Genomic DNA, 19,940 nt, shown 5'->3' with positions numbered 1-19,940 from the left:
TCATCAGCAAAATGAAGAATATAGAATGTTAATGTTATTTGTAAGCTGAATTTCCATTCCTTGGCATGATCTTTATCTCTTCAGTGCTGCGTCGAGACACATTTTAAAGAGTGTGGGGACAAGTAGCAGTTCATATATTTGTTTAATTGCACTTATTGCTCTGCTGTTGCTTGATGATACTTGCCACAGTTTTCTTAACGGGACTGTATCGTATGCTTTGCTAAAGTAGGTGAACCTCTCGATTGAATGCAGTCTTTTTCTCATTTATTTGTTTTATACTAAAGATGTTATCTATACACGATCTTCCTGCTTTGTACCCGCTTGTTGTTCCATATCATGTGGATCAAATTTATTTTCAATTATATTTCTTATTATCTTACTCTGTGAAAGACACTGGTCACTGAAGTACATCTCCAGTTTTGGCACACGATTTTGTTTCCTTTTTATTATTTGCTATGATCCAAGCCTCTTTTCAAATTTCCAGTATTGTTCCTCAATTTATAAATTTACCGATTCTGGAGCTTTTCTATTCTTCATTGATTTAATTAACTCTCCCAACAATCTCATCACTAACTTCTATATATTGGCCCTGAACTTAATACTTACTTGGTGATTGTGTCAAGTATTGTTGAGTATTTTCATTGAGCTCTTGTGCATAATGTTGTCATCATGCTTCCAATTTAATTGGTTTTAATTTTCCTTTTTAGGGATTTCACTTCATAATGCTTTAAATAATTACCATGTTTTTGATGACCTTGCTATTTGTATGCTTTTTCCAATCGGTATGTGTCATCACTTGTTATGTATCTGCTGTTTTTTCCATTTATCTTGTTCCATTTTGTCACTCCAAGCCAACTGGCTATTATATTTAGTATGAGTAATCTGCTGAATACATACTGCTTCTCCTGCCGAATGCAAAGTTTCAACAATGTGTTTATACATTGTTCTCGTTGCTTCCCACGTAATGTGTTTTATATTTTTTTTTTGCTGGATACAAGACACCAAAGCTTCGATTGAGGTCAATATAACATTACCGATGGATGATATGTGCAAGGTAAGGATGCTTAAGATTTAATAGACCTCGGGTCTTAATGAAAACTCATTTATTTCAAGAATTCAGAATTGGTAAAAAGTTCTATATTGTATGGAGCAGTTGCTTGGCAAGTTCCTTAATTTTTTTACTGAAAACCAGACACAAAGCTCCGATTGAGGTCAAAATAGAAGAATGACATGGCGAGGTTGGGATGCAAATTGAGCAAATTTTATATAATTTCTGATAATTTTGTGCCAGAGAAAACTACGCGAACTATTTTTCTTTAAATTGAAGCTCCATTTCCTTAAAAAAAGGTACATCATTAAGAGGAACGATAAGACTTCTTAAATTTTAATGCCATTGAGTTCTGGAATCCTTTTAATGACCTAAACAACAACACGTTTTCAAAATCTTAAACTGGTTCATCTTGAAATTTTGATTTTGCATCAAATAGTATGAATAAAAACATAAGGAAAAGAACAAATTCTTCAATAACGATGCATCTCGTTAGTGGTAGTGCATAGTAAGAGGTTTGCTATGGTGGTTGTGGCGATGTTGTAAAGGTCACCTATAACAAACTATTAATCAAGAAAAGGGTAATAATAAAGTATTCCAAAAATGAATATATCAAAGGTGAATTAGATCCAGAACTGTTTTTTTTTCTCATGACGCTAGAACAGGTTCTTCAGCTATGTTATTTACAGATGATAGAACTACATTTGTAATCAAATAATATTTTCATTTATTTTCTGTCTTATTGAGACATTTTCATCAATCTGGCTTTCATATTTATTTATTTGCTCGTGACATAGTTTTTACCTTCACAACAGAAATTGATATATTAATTAATATGACTTTTCTAATGGATTCTTTTTCCAGTTTCTTCATTGCAGGAATTTGAAATTTTTCCAGAAACACTAGGAATCAACACTGGCTACTAATACCAATCCATCATTCACTTCTTAATAATCACAATGACTCTTGATATCTCAAAATACATGTTAAGTAGCCTAAAGACTATCCAGTTGAACAGTTGAGATTCTGTGATTTAACTTGTAAGTGGCATTTTTGCAGTTACTCTTATTTTACTCAGTTTAAACAAATTTATGGAAATTTTCTTAAGAAACGGACAAGTTTGGTAAGACAAGCGAGCAAAGATAATCCAAATCGACACCGATCGAACGAAAAACAACGGTACAAACGCACTCGTGAAATATTCAAATGCTCGCAGCGGGTCAGATCTCCCTGTAATTACGGTCCAGATTTACGAGGACTCCGTCGGAAAGATTAAAATCGGGCGTCCGCTCGCGTTCGCGAAGTTTATGGTCGCGGCCGAAGCCGAAGCTTCGAGATCGTGAATATCGGCAATTCCGCGATCCTCTCGCCGGTGGTAATAGATTACCCGTAGATCGCATCGCAACGACGGCGGCGGCGGCGACCACGAGGAACACCCGTTAATTATACAAGAAAACGGACGCGGATCGCTCGATTTACGCGTTTATTTCTTAATTCGATAAATATTGAAGGTATACAGGGCGGACGTAATCGCGTGCGCGGCGCTCGTCTGACGAATGGACGCGACTCAACTCGACCGTGAACGTGCCGAAGATGCAAGTTCTTTGCTCGCTCCGTTTCTTCCGAGATTCCATTCAATGTTACTTAATGGCGAATTAGGTGTACGGACGTTTATCCTGTAAATACCTTTCGGACATCTTACAAGAAAGGTTTACTTTATTTCACGCACTGACTCTCTTCGACTTCGAACCATTCCTTTATACAGATTTTTAACTTTGATTATACATTCTTAGTCAAACATTTTATACTTCCTCAACAATGGGGCCGTTACACATTTTTTTTTAATTGGCTTATTCGATAGTTTAATAATACTGAAGACTTCTATAATTTTTTGAACGCATATCCGGATATTTGGTAACTATCCGGTATCCGGCCTGTCTATTATCTATATGTAATATATTATATGGATATATGTCTATTATCCTATAACTCATGTATTAATTGAAAAAGAAACGAAAATAATATGCTTATAATAACTTAAAAATAACATAAATAAATATTGATTATTTAAGCTTGGACGGCTAATTAAGGACACTTCAAATTTTTCAAATATACTTAAAAAGTTTACATTTTATACATAAATTTTCCTGGCTCATATCATCACGCCAAGTCACTTTCATGGCGCGTAACGGAAATCCAGGCCCAAGAAAACTACTCCAGCAGAAGATCGCTTAATTTTCAGAACAAGCTGAACCAATCCTTTTTTTAGTTCTAAGCAAATTCACGACGAAATAACGGTTAGTCAATTAGTTATATTATGGTTTGGACTGCATTTTCGTGGTTTGGTGTGGGGCCTATTCGTCAGATAACTCAACGAATGGAGCAACATTTATACAAAGACATCATGGCGAATACAATGAAGCCATTTGCGCCTATCCCGTTCATTTTTATGCAGGATAACGATCCAAAGCATACTGCTAGAAGCGTTCAAGATTGGCCTGCCCAGTCCCGATTTAAACCCAATTAAAAACGTCTGGGCAGATGTTCAAAGGGCTCTGCAAAAGAAAATAAACAAAAATGCTGATGAATTGTTCAAAAATGTAAAGGAAATATGGCAGAATATTCCAATCGAATGATGTCAGCATGTCTTCCTCGAAAGTGCAAAGACGTACTTAAATTAAGGGGTTATCCTACTAAATATTAGATTTAAATGAAAATTTACATTTAAAACGTTGTTAATTAATTAATTGTTAAACTTAAAGTGTCTTTAATTAGTTATCCAAATTAAAATATCCAATATGTATTTATTTTATTTTTTAAGTTGCCAATTATGTATTATTTTAAAATAAAAAATGATGTCCCTAATTATATGACCACCACTGTAGATATTAAAAACCTATTACTTGGTACTCCACCATTCACAGGGATTAGTATCTCTTTTACGTGTTGGACACGGCAAATAATAATCAAGTTCAACCCCAATAGAGTTTTTTCATTGAATATAACTTTATTTATATCAAGATTGTCTTTAACAACCTCATTGTAACAATCCCAATACGATATATAAAATCTCTTGTTGCAGTTTCGTCTAGTTTCCTTCTTTTCGCTTGTAATTCATCATCACATTCATTGCTAACAGAACTGTCACTGTTATCACTTTCGATTATTAATTAAAGTATCCTCTTCTTAATGCAAAAGCCGTTTAGAAAAATCACCTTTAGTTCTTGAGAAATAAATTTTTGAAATAATCGAAAATTTTTTCAAATTTTGCAATTTTCGCCGATTAAGTTTTAAAGATTCGTATAAAATCCACTTCTTCGAATATGAGTATGAAAATTTCCCAAAGTGTTAATAAGACTGTCCTCTTTCCAATGAACCAACACGTTTTGAAAAATAACTTTTAGTTTTTGAGAAAACAATATTTGAAGTTTTGATAAAACTTTCGATGTTGCAATTTTCATCGATAATTTTCAAAATTCGCTATAAAATTAATTTCTTGAAGGATCCTTGCGAAAATATCACCAATTATTAATTAAAGTATCCTCGTTTTAATGCAACAAGCCGTTTTGAAAAATCACTTTTAGTTCTTGAGAAATAAATTTTTGAAGTAATCGACAATTTTTTGGAATTCTGCAATTTTCGCCGATTAAGTTTTAAAAATTCGTATAAAATTCACTTCTTGGAATATCAGTATGAAAATTTCCCAAAGTGTTAATAAAAGTGTCCTCTTTCCAATGAACCAACACGTTTTGAAAAATAGCTTTTAGTTTTTGAGAAAACAATATTGAAGTTTTGATAAAATTTTCGATATTGCAATTTTCATTTATAACTTTCAAAATTCGCTATAAAATTCATATCTTGAAGGAACCTTGTGGAAATATCACTATTAACATCGTTATTAATTAAAGTATCCTCTTTTTAGATTTCCTTCGTTAGTTAAATCAGGATCAAAAAAGATCATTTTGTATCTTGGATCCAAATAAGTTGACATATCTTATCAGCTTTCTTATTAACTTCATTTTTATTCAAATATCGCAATAATGTGGCAATGCAGGGTATCACTTCAGAAATGTATCAGAAATTATAACCATAATGACCAGATAGATATGTGGGATAACCGGATATCCGGCCGATGGGGATGCGAAGAAATATCCGGTATTCAACTTTTCGCAAAATCACTATCCATTCCATCACTAGAATATTTGAAAAAACTTAGGAGACATCACCGTCATTTATGCGCTAGAAGAAGAGATCCGAACGATGCACGTTTGTGTCTTCTTGATCTTACGCGAAAACTTTGTAAACGTCACCAAAGCTTTTATAGAGGGGATTTTGAATTTTAATATTAATTATTGCAAAAATTAAACAATTTTAGGATCTAAAAATGTTACCAATCCTTCTATTTTTACATAGTTTATCGATTTTTTGAGAGATGGTCTTTTTATTCTAAATCATCTAAGTCTTCTAATTATTGTACAAAAATACCTTGACTTTTTTGAATATTAATTTTATCTTTATTCCTTATTAAAGAAGACCCAATGTATTCGTGTCTTGAGTTTAATGTTATTTTAAAAGTTTTGTTTGTGTTGGTCTTGGTGAGAAGTTCTGCAATTAATTGATCTCGTTTTAAGACGTGGATGCGAAGCCGTCGGACCGTGGCGAAGTGGGTATACCGAAATTAATTTACGTCGATCCGAAGCGTCCGGCTCGTCCAAACGGCACGTGTACCAAGAACAGCCACGTAATTGTATTAATTAAATTGTCGCTAGATGGTCGTGGAAGCGCGTACGTTAACGAGCAAATAATTAGCGACGTGGACGCCAAGAATCCCAGACTAAACAGACACATTCAAACGATTCAATTTGAAATATTTCTTATCTTAATTATATTCTTTTTTTAAGTTCTTTACCACAAACAATTTATTTATCACACATAGAAACCAAGCTATCAATCAACAACCGATGCGTTCATCAAATAATATTCTACATGCAACAACCGCAATTGTATTTCATTTCTTTTCTTCTTGTTGTTCATCTTCATATGTGTTACATTCGGTTTAGTTGCGTAAGGTATTGGAATGTATATAAAGACACAAGATTAACCGTTAATTTGTTTTGTTGCGCGTCTAGGGCGAAGATTAATCTTGGACGCGCGTCCTTTCGCGGTCGCCTTTGTACTTCTAATGGGGCCCCCATCAATACACGTGTAATTATCGAGCTGATTTACGCGCGCGATTGTAGACGCGATGTCTTCGATCTCTTCAACTCAACTCGTTGTTGGTTCTCGTTCGGTTATCCGGCGACTTGTCTCAGTTTTGTTTCGTCTCGCATGTTTCGTAACAACTGGTCCTTGTGGTCTTGTCGCTTTCGTATTCGGAAGATGGAGAGAGAGATGTGTTTTGTAGATGTGTTGATCGCGATAACGAAAGAAATATGTTTTGTGTTTTGTTTGTAGGATACATTTATATTTTGATGTATATTAATACATTTGTAAAAATAATGTTTGTACAGTAAAGTTTAATTTTCACTTTAAAGGCTCTTTAGACGCACGGCTAAAACTGTTGATTCTAGTTTTAGTTTAGTGAAAAATATACAACAATTCTTGGAAAATATCGCGTGCCGGCGAATCATTTCGTAGCTCCAAAAATTCATCTTGCACTTCATCAGCAATGTCGTTTATATCGATGAAAGCATGAAAAGGGTTTCGCACAAATGCACTTCTCGCTCAGAGAACTCTGGAGAATAACGCTGATGGTGAATCATACAATGTACTCATTTGCTTGCGGTGCAAGCTTTTTAATTTCTGATTGAAAGCCAGACCTACATCCAAGCATTGCTGGTGCTCCGTCTGTGCATACTCCACACAATTTTTCCATTGTAAATCATTACTTTCAAAAAACGAAATTATCATGCCCATGAAATCTTGACCTTTCGTAGTTGTTTTTAGGGGTTTGCAAAACAGGAACTCTTCTTTGATATGGTCCGAGTGAATATATCTTACGAAAATTAATAATTGGGAACATGAACTAATGTCGGTGGACTCGCCAACTTGAATTAAAAAGACAGGAGACTCTTTTATTTCAGATAAAACTTGTTCCAACACGTCTTTGGACATGTCTGAAATGCGCCTTTGAATTGTGTTGGATAAGGATATATTTACGCATTTTAGTCTCACTCATATCACCAAGAATTAGCTTAACGGACTTTAATAAACAGCTGGACTAGAGTATTAGGGATCACTACAATAGGGAGAAAAAAGTAGAAAGAGATAGTACAGGAAAACCTGCTAAGAAGAAAAGAGTATTGGCATCGGTTGCAATTTTTGGATACCGTGGAAGATGAAAGAAACAGTTTTAGGAACGCTCCGACTCCATCCAGCAATTTCAACTTCAACTGTACAACCAGCCATTGCTTGGTACAAGTTGGCGAATATGAGGAGGGATGATCCAGCAGAGCAATCGTCACAACATTCATCTTATCACGGATCATATCCAAAAACTAGTAGTTCTGCTTCACTCACTGTTGACCAAACGTCTAGCAATGTCGTATTTCGATCAAATTCCAAAACAAGAAAAGAAAATCTTACTCTCCACAAATATTTGCTAGAAAGACAGCAAGATAGGGAATGTTTCAAAAGGTATATGGAAGAGCTTATACATCGTCCAGAACATCAAGATAATGAAATTGATATGTTTTTCAAAGCAATGGTAGCTACTGTGAAAAATTTTCGACCAGATTTTTAAAATAGTAACGGAAATGGAAATACTCTGAAACTTCACCTCACTCAGAGGCTTCCTTGAATATGGTTTTTCAGGCTTTAGCATAAGACTTTCAATGTGCAGATAACGAATAACATCTACTGCTTCTACTCATGTACAACTTTACCTATCATAGTACCTATTACTCATGTATCTACTGTTTTTCTGCATGCACGATAATGTCTTATAATAAAAATAAACAATACCAACATTTAAGCCATTTAGTCACTTACCTGAGCGTTAAAGCCAATTTTTCGACTGCTGTTGTCAATACTCTTCTTCAATAAGGTTCAAAACAAAATAGAACCTTTCACGGGCCAACCTAAAATAGTTTTGAAACTTTTCCTCTTCGTCAAGGAGATGACTCTTGATTAGGTTTCCTCATTTCTATAATTTGTAAACATATTTCTTACTTGTTTCCTGATTTTTGCATAATTCGTCAGCATAAACTCTTTTTCCTGGTCATCATCCATAATTTCTTCTAATAACATCGCGACCATTAATTTCCTCCGTGTTTAGGTAAATTCGGTTTTGCGCAGCACAAAAATTCTGTCGCTAGGAAAACGTAGCTTTATAGTCAAAAGTTCGTTATATGCCACACCATAAGCCACATGTTGCATTCTGTATTAGTTAGTTCTACTTATAAATCAATAAAAGTATACAACAATCTACTGATGAATAACAACTAAAACTAGAGCTAACACTAGCACTAGACCTAACAGTAGACCTAAAACTAGAAACATTTGGGTTTAGCTGTGCGTCTCTTAAGACGGCTAGTTTAAGATACAACAATCTAGCTCTGACTAACTAACATTGGACCTAGAACTAGAAAGTTTCGGCTTTAGACGCACGGCTAAACCTGAATGTTTCTAGTTCTAGGTCTAGTGTTAGTTCTGGTTTTGGTTTTATGCCAAATATTCAACAATCTAACGCTGAATAACAAGTAAAACTAGAACTAGCACTAATATTAGAACTAACACTAGACTTAGAACTAGAAACATTCGGATTTAGCCGTCTTAAGAGACGTACGGCTAAATCCGAATGTTTCTAGTTCTAAGTCTAGTGTTAGTTCTACTTTTAGTTCAATATAAATATAGCTTTGAATAACATCTAAAACATGGAATAGAGCAAGTTGGGGTTAGGTATTTAGTTTAATGGAAATAAATTCAATGGGTTTAAAATAAACAACTCATTTTGTATCTTTAAAGAAGATTAATGAACGTTTATGTAAATAAGTATGTCACCAGGTGTTCCAAAACTGTACCTACATAATAATTTTCGATATTCGCAAAGTTATTTTATGCAGAACCACCTTATAGTATTTGCGACACAAGTCAAACATAAATTTAACATAAATGAAAATTAATAATCATCACATAAATTATCGCTTGCAGGTGCGCATTTACGGTTCCAATAATTTCTTTTTCGCGTCTCTTTCTTTTAAACATGTTCTTTCTTTATTTATTTCTTTCATTTTTATTATGTCCGCATGAATTTTTTTCTCTCTATGACGTCTTCCGTAATAATTCCCGAATCCGTATCGTGGCACGGATTGAATCTAGAATTGAATCGAAATGAACCGCTTAAAGGCGCGTACACATCGCGAAACGTATAATATACCTTCCGCCAACATTAGTAATTCAAAGTGCGACATTAATAACGTTCGATATATACGTGGTCCGTGCGCTGAAATACGCTGCCCGTTCTACAGTTGCACTCACGAATTTATTGCCGATATAAAATGATAATTTTATAGTTACGAGCCGCGGTGCGAGCGCTCGAATTATCCCTCCGACTTGGAGCGCCGTCAGTGGTCTTTTAATGGACATTTACACGGCAAACTCTTTCTCAAACCGTTCTTGAATCTATACCGGACCAATTAAATTGTTTACTCGCACGGACGACGTCGTTCGTAATTAAACTTTGTTTATTGAAATTCGAAACGGTTTTGTTTAAATTTTATTTTAAACTTAAATTGTTCTGAATTTTAATGGTAATGAAGACAGAGATAGGTAATGTTAATTTATTGTAGTGTACGATTTTAACTTTTTTCAATTCACACTCCAATAATGTTCTATCACTATGATCAATATCATTTCTTGGTGAAGATTCTCATCATACTCGTTGGACAACTTTTCCAAATTTTCAGGAAAAAAGTTAATGTGGTTGTGAAATTTGTCGTGTTTTGAGTGAAATTAAATTTAGAGACTCTAAACTTTGAAATGTAGTTACAGTTTCTACTGTTGATTTATGTGGCGAGGAAATTCCATAATACTTGAAGAAAGATGGTAACAAATTTTTTAGTAGTATTTCTTACCATATTTCTTATTTATAGTCTTCCAGGCGTTGGGTAAGACGATTATGGTCTTGTTATAAACATCAACTTCTTTTGGATTCGATATCTTTTCCTATTTCCAAGTTTATACTTCAGTCATAATTGTCAGTGGAACATTGAATTCGTTCATCAATCAACTAAGAAACAATGTTTTATGGATATACTGGATTATACAGCACCAAACCTTTTTTGACAAAATCTTAGGTGACCAGGAATATGTTTCAGACGAGCATTTTATAGTTTATTAAGCAAACATCATTACATGAATTTTAAAACCTTAGTCACTTGGTTCATTTGGTGATTAACCCGTAGCTCGCAAATATGGTTCAATTTTCCAAGCACAACAATTACTACCTTCTCAAAATTTATATTCTTATGGCTAAATGGCTATGGCTATTCCTTTTGGCCTATGTCTATGCCTTAAAGTGATCCGAAAAATCTATGTAGATATTCTTTGATCAGTGCTTATTTCTGGAAATACTAGAAACGGTATCGAAACTCGACGGATTTTTTTGTACGGTGTCTTTTTCTCTTCATAGTACCATTATTAGTTTTCCGGCGATCCTTAAACGTATAGTGCAACCTTCCTTGTTTCCAGCAAAACTTTTTGCTTCTTGTAAAGTTCTTCCTCTTTTGATAATTATGTCGCTTAATGCCTTGTTCCAAGTTTGACGCGTTTTTCCTCTCTGTCTACTTTGTTGCTTTCTTGCTAGTCATACATGTTTCACTTGCATCCTCTGTAAATGACCCCACTACTTTAGCTACTTAGCCTGTTCTATAAAATTGCCTAAAGCCTCCATATTAAGTTTTTTCTGTATGTTATTGTTCCTAATCTTATCCTTCCTCGTAACTCCCTTTACACATCTTAGATATTTCCTTTCCATAGCCTACAATTTACTCTCCTCTCTTTTCCTCAATACCAATCAAAAGTTAGTATACAGTTGTAGCAGTTGACAAATATCTTGATCATTCGGTGTCATACTTAGACCATGACTTAGATCATGATTCCTGACCATACTAAAGAAGTGTTATACCTCTATAGTTATAACAATTTTTTATCTCCTTTTATATATTTGGTACTAAAAGTGCAGTTTTTAGCATTTTTTCATATTTATCTGTTCATCCGTTTCTGTCCCTTCACTTTTATGGTCATCTCTCAAAATTACTCTATTCTTATCTTTCACCACTTTACTCTTGTAGGTACTTGATTTTGTGCAAGACTTACATAGCTTGAACTTTCTCCAAAATTTATCCAATTTCATAATTTTATCTTCTTCCTTTCCTTTTATAATCATTATAACTCTTTGTAGTTTTTTCTAGAGGTATTTTTTCCAAGCTGGGTTTGATCTTGTATTATTTCATTAAAACTCTGAACTATGAGTACAATACAATTCTCTAAACGTTATTTTATTCTTAAGACCTCCTTAAGAATTAGGTTCGCAATGAAGTACCAGGCACAAAATAGATAGTGAATTGTAATCCAAGTTATAATTCATTTCATCGTACTTTAAACTGATTTTTATTCTATGTTTATTGTCTAACTAGTTTCTGCTACTGCCATCATTAGAGGCAACTACAATAATTAACAAAGATTCAATATAATTATAGACACCTTAATAATTGTATATTTAAAATACTTCACATAACAACAATTCTCAACTTTATTGCCTCAATGAACAGATTCATAGCGTTAAAAGCCCCCTTTACAAATATTAATTATTATCCACTCCTTTTCCCCAAAATCCAGAGGATTTGTGTATCTAGATCACGTTCATTATTGGCATATTTTAGGGTCCCGGCGGCCAAATCATATCTTACCTCTTCCTGTAACCTACATCCGATTTTACCAAAAATTTAGAATTCCCATCTCACAACCTTATCTTAATATTGTATTGTTTGATGTAAAGTTTTGCAAATTCAAACATTTCAACGTTTCAAAACTGGAGATTTTGATATCAAAGACAAAGCTCGTGGAAGATCACCTAAAAGTTCGAAGACGAAAATTGCAAGTATTATTGAACGACTCTGCTGCAAAAACTGTTAGCCGACAAGCCGAATGTGACTCGACAAGACGTTTCTCTCAGTTTACTTTAAATGAGCAAGAACCAGAACAAAATAATATGGATTCCATATCAACTAACGAAACGACACATGGAGAAGCTAACAACAACTACATTGGGTTGGGTTGGGTTCCTCGCAGGAGCCCAGTTGATAGCCGGAGGAGCATATCTCGTTAAAAAACTTTGGTCCACCTGGGCCAGATGGTAAAATTTTGTCAATCAGCCAAATTGGCCACAAAACTAAACATACACAGAAGAAAGGTTTTTGTTGTGGATTTGGTGGGATCAACAAAGCGTTATCTATTACAAGCTTTTGAAATCAGGTGAAACACTTACTGCTGTTCTTCAACAACAATTAGTAAAATTAAACCATGAACTGCAAAGAAAACGCGTGGAATGACCCAAAAAATACGATAACGTGATTTTCTTGCAAGACAATGCGTCACTTCATATTGCAAAACCAATCAAATACATCATTGATAAGTTGAACCCGTCTTACTTTCCAGACATCGCACCATCAGATTATCACTCATTTCAAACACTAATTGAAATGGCATATGTTTAACAAAGGTGGTGGCATTAGTAAAATGTCTTCTCTCGTCACTACAAAGAAAACTGTACTTACACACTTAGTTTAACCATAATATTATCAAGATCACCATTAATATTAACAGACCACAAATTCAGATCGTCTTCAATTAACTTTAAATGAACTGTTTGTAATGGTGTAACACTTTAAGATTCTTCGCCGCTTTCACCAACATCATTATTTAAATCCCTGGAATCACTATCTAAAGAAGGACTGTAACACACTACTTCTTTATCATTGATCTAGCCAGTTTATCTCTCTTCTTTTTTTACGTAAGAAGGCCAAAAGCAATCGGTGGTGTTAAAATATCGCGATGTTACTATACAAATAATTATTATATACTAAACCGATTATGTACAGATTAAAGCCAAGGTCGCTTGTAGCCGAGGCGCTACAATAGAGATCAGTAAAGAGGATGTGTGACTCGGATGCAAGCAATCTCGACTTTATTCTCCTAATTGGTGGTCAACAATTATCTGGCTACAATAGAATCAAATATTTAATCTTTTCTTCTATCTCTATAATTTTTTTTAGATAAATTATTTATGTAATAAATTTATGATTCAATTATAAAATTCTGAAGAGAAAAAAAAGCTTCTACGATAATAATACCTTTAACGAGTCCATTACGAAAACCTTTCATTAGAAAACCAGGGTTTATTTCACCGTTAGGTCACTTAACATCCTTCCATGTATCGCTTAGGAAGGACCTCAACTGCCAAAATTATATCGCCTAATCATCACTAATTATTTCCCCGAACTCGACTCGTTTCCTTTTCGGACGATGAGCTTTACGAAACGAGCTCATTTCGTATCTGTTTAAAACCGTCCCTTTAATCACCACCGTTCGAAAGGAAACTCGATCGTAAAGAAATAAATTCGAAATTATCCGAACGAGAAATTTTCACCTTATACGGAATAATAACTGACGTATTTCTTATTACACGAATATTATTACATTGCAAGGTAAAGTTTAACGAGGCACGTCGAAGTATAAAATAGAAACGATATCAATTAAGACCGCAAAAGTGTATAAATAATAAAAATAAATTTCTCACTTTGCATGCATACAAATTGGCGTTCATTCAAAACGATTTGAACAAGTAACAAGTTTTACGCATGCATTCGCTGCCCCTCTCTGAGACTTAATTAACCGGAAAGGTGCCCTCTTCAAGCGGACCAATGGAACTCTACAGGAAATAACGTATTACACACCGACTTCGTTTATAGGAGGGGAACAAATTGAACTTGGGGATTTTAAATTTCCTTGTGTTTTTCTCATTTATATCAAAAAACGATTTATTTGTTTAATTTTTTTTTTTAATTTAATGTTTTAATTTAGATTATTATTTGAGAAAATAAAGCAAGTGTCGACATCTAATGGATTGCGTGTAGTAGTTGGAATTCTTTTCCGGGTGATCCCCTCCACACATCATTCGGTTAGTGTTTGAAGTCTTTGGGGGCTCCCCCACTTCGAAAAGCTCACTTCAACGTTCGGTTTAGTTCGCGAACACGTGCTTTTAGCCCTTGGCTAAGCCCATAGACATTTATCATATGGCATTCTATGACTTGAGGTGGCGGGCAAACGTTGATTGAGTGCGCGTTTCTTCGCGTAAAACCCGAGTGGTAGACACGTTTTTGAGCTAATCGTTGTTGTTTCTAGTGAACATATATAATTTGTTGTGATTTTTTTCATAATTAGTGGGATTGTTTTGGATTATTACTTTTTTTTTGTTATTGTTGTTGTATTGAAGGTAAATGATATAATTTATATAATTGATTTATTCACAATCAGCCAACAAATAGATCTAGATTTAAATGAAATTTAAATATCAAATATGAATGTAATTCTTGGCGTTATTACAATTTTTAATGCTGTAATATTTTCTTCCTGGTTCTTGTTGTTCATGACACGTAATAAATTATTACTTGCATTTCTCAAGGTAATTTAGCATTATAAGGTTATTTTTTGTGTATAATTTAAATGTGCAAGCTGATATTGGTTTATTGTAATTTCGTGTACGCAAAATGCATTAACAACAGCACGCAAAGTAAAAATTAAATGTTTTTATACTGTATAAAACAATGTTTGTATTAGAATTTTAAATGACTCCGAATAATTTTGAATTTAGACAATCAAAGAAATTGTTGTTTTAGCATTAAGAAACTGCAAGGTCTATGTTGCAATCGAAATGTTCCGCCGGAGTAATAATATGTGTAAGAAACAAGATTCTTAGAAGTCAGGTTTATATTAATTAAAATGCTATGAAATTATAGTATATTAACAAAAATAGTATAAACATCTTAGCTTATTTATTTAAAAACACGTACAATAGTGTAAAACTGAAAAGTTTATGAGATCGTTAAAACATGTAACAAGTAATTAACTTTGAGAAGATCACTTTTAAGAGATAAATAGATTCAGAAGATATAACGTAATAGCAAACTATAATGTTTTACGATGACTGTTTTAAACTTTAATACCACGTTTTTAACATAAAAATATCTTTTCAATATCATAATTTCGTATTTTAAGTATCAATTTCCTTTATATTTTTTGTTTATTGTGAAAAGTGTTCCCGTTAATAACAAATTCCTTTTATAATTGGAATGGGGAAGTAAAACCTAAAGGTTTTTAAACAATAACCCATCAGTCGGCACGTTATGAAAGAAGAGGGTTAAAAGAGCTTAATAACAGAGAAGAAATAACATTGGTTTCTTTCCTACCTGGCCAGAAAACGTGTTATTACGTAACCACATACCGCAAGGTATACACAAATACACCTATACACAACTTTAGATTTTATAAAAATGTAACATTTTTTTTGTTGAAAAATAAATAGTTGAGGAGAAATTGCCAAAATAATTAAACCACACCTATTTGGACAACCTTTAACGATAACATCTATTAAGTACAGTACAAAGAAATTTCGAATTTCATTTCTTGACCGCTTTCCATCCTTTGTTAACGGTGCCTTTAATCACTTTACGTATCCGATAATTAGCGGCCCACGGTTAACTTTTTTTTTTTTGCTTTCTTTCGTTCTTTTTTTTTTGGCGCTTTTTTGTACGCGCGAAGCCGAATTAGTCGGTGTAAGGAGGAGCAATTTCGACAAGAGGCCCGAGTAATCAAAAGAATTCCATCGCGGTCCAACCCGTTTACCGTTAGCTCGGTTCATTTTCCTGAAAAGGAACGGGCCAATTTTAATAATCGATGAAAATTCACGTGCAATTATTCGTGCAGTGGAATGTAAGACCAAAGCTGTTGTTTGTGTTTTCACAAACAAAATTCCTATAATTTTCGGTTCGTTGGAATTTCGAGGTAATTGTGGTGATTAACTGTTAAAATGGAAAGTTAAATTTAAAGAGAGTTAATATGTAAATTTTGGATCAACATTTTTAAAAATTTTAAAGAGATTTGAATTAATTCACGAAGTTCATTACATTTACTTTAACAGTTCAATGAATTTATCTATAGATATATTTAAAATTATTATATTCACAAAATTATCGAGTCATCACTTTATGATCGATCATTCCTTTCATACGATGGGATATCAAGCATTGTAAAGTAACATTGACATCAACAAGTTTAGATTGACTAAAACAGTTCATCTTAACAAGTAAAATACAAACAACTCATATTCAACACTCAAAGACAACGTTTTTGTTCTCAGATAACAATAAAACTTTCTAGACTTTTTAACACAAAGGTAAAAAAAAACGAAAGTTATAAGAATAATATCTCCTCAAATCAAAGTTAGTGATAGATATTTATGAGACAGGACTTTGAACGAAAAATAATCCACACCTTCTAATTGCATCATACCTCCAACATAGGAAGCACTGAAAAGTGAAGTAAAACACAAGACCATACAGACATAGACAGACAAAGCTCCGAGATATGGTACTCACAGAAACCAGAACCTGAAAAGAATCCAGATTTCGTGGTCTTTCTATTAAGGATTTGTATAACACGCTTACTTTACACCAACATAGCATTTAGTACTTAATATGTTGCATAGATAACATTTTTAACCTACATAAAATGCTGTCGTAAACTATAGATTTGGGAAATATTTCAGTAAACTAAAGATTCTTATTCTGCCGGGATTCTCTCTGGTTACTTGCTTAACTGAATAAACTCTTTATCTTCTTTATCAACATCTACTGTTTCAACAAATATCAAATTGACCATTAAAATATCAATTGAAAAGCATTATAATTGAAATCCATTCTACCAGTAAATACCTACAATGTCTACATACCGGTCTTTAATTACAAAAATTCTAGTCTGGCCAGTTTCGGCTTTATGCCCTCCTCAGAGATATGATCTAAATATGGTCATATTTAGACTTTTTAACTTTTAACTTGTTTGTATTTTATTTATTAAAATTAATTTTACAATTTTATTGTTTTATCAAACACCAAATTTTATATTTTAATGGCATAGAGCCGAAACTAGTCAGACTAGTCTAGAATTTTTGTAATTAAAAACCAGTTAGAAAGTATATATTTTTCTATATTTTTTATAATTGTTGTGTTATCGTGATGTGTTGTATCATTATAGTACAGCGTATCTTGAATTTAAATCTGTTGTCTAATGTCATGCATAAATGTATTTGTTTAATCTTGCGAGCTTGCTTTTTACTTGTCCCGTCATGTGGTGATATCAGATAAATTGAAGTTAAAAATAAATAGTTGGAATTTAGAGTCATTAGAGATTTCTTTTTGTTTTTGTAGACAAGAAAGTTTTAACATTTGCAGAAAATGTAGTAGAACGTTTTTCATGAAATTATAATGTTTTTAATGATCGTGTCAAATTTTTAATGTTGTAAGTATTGATAGCACATTATTACGAGTTATTAGCTGAATTGGTAGGGAACACAACCATTAACTTTTTATTGTACATTTAAATTATTAAGTAGTGGTCCTCCTCCAGAAAGGATAACATTAATTTGTTATTAGATGTTCTTCAATTTCAATAAAGGCACAAATTTCATTAAATCGTATATGACTCATAAAAGTTTCAATTTTGCTAAAATGGTCTTGCAATGTCTTATAGTTAGACCATTTGTCAGTGCTGAAATCTTTCTCGCCATGTTCAAGAATGGGTTTGGTCATATTGCAAAAACGTTGATACGAACCAGATCCATTGGATTTATTGCTTTAGATCGGCACAATTAATCTGTTGACTAATCAGCATTTTTTCTTTAACCGATCTTTCCTAAACTTAAAATTACACTAGAGTTTTACCCCATAGCTTCTCCAGATTCCTGATGTCTTATATACACTGCTATCACTCGTTAAAAACTATTTTCTCTGCTTTCTTTCCACTTTCACTGCACTAGGTACACCAACCTAAACGGTTTGGTTCTTTGAAGTCTGCGTACTATCTGGGTGTTGGATGTCTTCTTCATTTATATGATGAATAAGTCTTTGTTCGTGCCATTATTACTTCTTAATTTCTTTTTTCAATCTCAAGATCTTTGTAGATGTCGCTATTCCTTATTTATCAAGGTTTATTTGCAATGTCTCTTGTTCTGAAATCTTTGTATAATATTGATATTACTTTTTTTAGTGCAACCCCATAGTTGTAGGACATTTAATGACTTGCTCATTAATCAGCGATTTATTATGCATTATCAGCACAGATTGTTTACCCATGAGCCAATACATTATCCTATATTTTTCTGTCTTCTTCTTTTTCACATGCTCTTTCCATACAAATTTAGCACACAACAAGTTTAAATTGACTAAAACAGCTCATCTTAACAAGTAAAATACAAGTAACTCATATCAGCACTCAAAAACAACGTTTTTGTTCTCAGATAGCAATAAAACTTTCTACCTTTTTAACACAAAGGCCAAACAAAACGAAAGTTATTGGAATAATCTGTCCTCACATCAAAGTTAGTGATAGATATTTATGAGACAGGATTTTGAACGAGTAATCCACACCTACTAATTGCATCATACCTACAACATAGGGAGTACTAAGTGCACTGAAAAGTGAAGTAAAACACAAGACCATACAAAACACTTTATACAGACAAAGCTCCGAGATATGGTACTCACCAAAACCATAACCTGGACTAAACATATAATTCTGTTGAAAACGAATCCATATTTCGTGCTCTTTCTATTGAAGATTTGTATAATAAATTGTGTTGGATGTCTTTCTCATTGATATGATGAATAAGTCTTTGTTCGTGCCATTATTACTTCTTAATTTCTTTTTTCAATCTCAATATCTTTGTAGATGTCACTATTCCTTATTTATCAAGATTCATTTGCAATGTCTCTTAATACCTTGTTCTGGAATCTTTGTATAATATTGATATTACTTTTTTTAGTGCAACCCCATAGTTGTAAGACATTTAATGACTTGCTGATAAATCAGCGATTTATTATGCATTATCAGCACAGATTGTTTACCCATGAGCCAATATATTATCTTATATTTTTGTTCTAGGTCTTTTTCTTTTCACATGCCTTTTCCATACAAATTTAGCACCCAAGGTCATGCCTAAGTACTTGGCAGTATTTGCATATTGAAAAACTTTGTTTTCAATTGTAATATTCGACTCTTTTGTTTGTGAAGTTCACATACATCGATTTATTTTCATGTAACTTTATTTTCCAGGTTTTAGTCCATGAGTTAACTATATCTAACACGACCTGAAGTTTGGTTCCTCAATATTTCTATCCACAGCAAGTATTGCAATATCATATACAAAGGTGGTAGTCACCGTTTCAGATCTTTTTTGTTATATCTTTCTTTCTTCACGTTTGAAATTGGATAATTGAAATTAAAGTTCATAATTGTAGTTAATACTTATTCATTCAACAACACACTGTGTAATTTTTTGTATTTTTCTGCTTATATAAAATGAAATTACGTGTTAACAAAGTCTTCATTATTGTGTATAGTTATCAATGCGACTCAAATCTATTATTACTCGTTACTCTATATCATAAAGCATATCATTTACTTGATAATTTGCTCCATTTGATTTTTATAAAGTCTTGCCCTACGGTCTTATTTCTGTGTATTTATGCTGCCTTCAAATCCTTACGAAGAAATCTACATTGCCTATTCCTTCAAAGAACTTTCGCTTTGTTGACTATTTCCATGGTTTGGAAAGAAA

The 19,940-nt window shown here is 33.1% G+C and overlaps 1 protein-coding gene across 3 annotated transcripts in view; it reads left to right on the top strand.

Annotated features, from left to right (window-relative positions):
• The window catches only part of LOC111418974 (transcription factor AP-2), a 175,223-nt gene that overhangs the window by 146,812 nt on the left and 8,471 nt on the right, over positions 1 to 19,940 (top strand). The window lies entirely within an intron of this gene.

Source organism: Onthophagus taurus, chromosome 7 (assembly GCF_036711975.1).
Source record: "Onthophagus taurus isolate NC chromosome 7, IU_Otau_3.0, whole genome shotgun sequence".
Lineage (NCBI taxonomy): Eukaryota > Metazoa > Arthropoda > Insecta > Coleoptera > Scarabaeidae > Onthophagus > Onthophagus taurus.
This window is presented reverse-complemented; position numbering and strand designations above follow the sequence as displayed.